The sequence below is a fragment of the Teleopsis dalmanni genome, chromosome 1, assembly GCF_002237135.1.
Source record: "Teleopsis dalmanni isolate 2A chromosome 1, ASM223713v2, whole genome shotgun sequence".
NCBI lineage: Eukaryota > Metazoa > Arthropoda > Insecta > Diptera > Diopsidae > Teleopsis > Teleopsis dalmanni.
This window is the reverse complement of record NC_051846.1, coordinates 222,693,193-222,693,640: the sequence shown is the minus strand read 5'-3', so window position 1 is coordinate 222,693,640 and position 448 is coordinate 222,693,193.

Sequence of the window (448 nt, the reverse complement as noted above, 5' to 3'; positions counted from 1 at the left end):
TAGCTACTGTCACTTTTACTTCTTTTCTTTAAATAATAAAACTTTAAATTTTTTGAATCCAAAATTTATTATTATTATTTTTCTTTCATTAAATACACAAAGCCCTTTGTTCAATACAAGATAAGATACACACAATAATTTTAATCAAATGAGTAAATTGTCTAATAAACAAATTTAATAAAATAAGTTCTCTTCTTCTTTGGTAATAAATTTTAATAAAATTGTATGTTTATGATAAATAAATAATTTAATATGTGATATATCAGTAGGTACACCTTAAGAAATCTAAAATTCAAATTACCTTGGACCGCATTTCTGAACATCTTTGTCATCTGCGCCGAGGGGCTACTACTCTACAGCGCTCACATTTGCTGTGTGGCATATTAATTATGGAAAGAGTTTTTTGTGACTCAAGTAGAATAACTTTCATCTTAAAACCAAGCGGCTT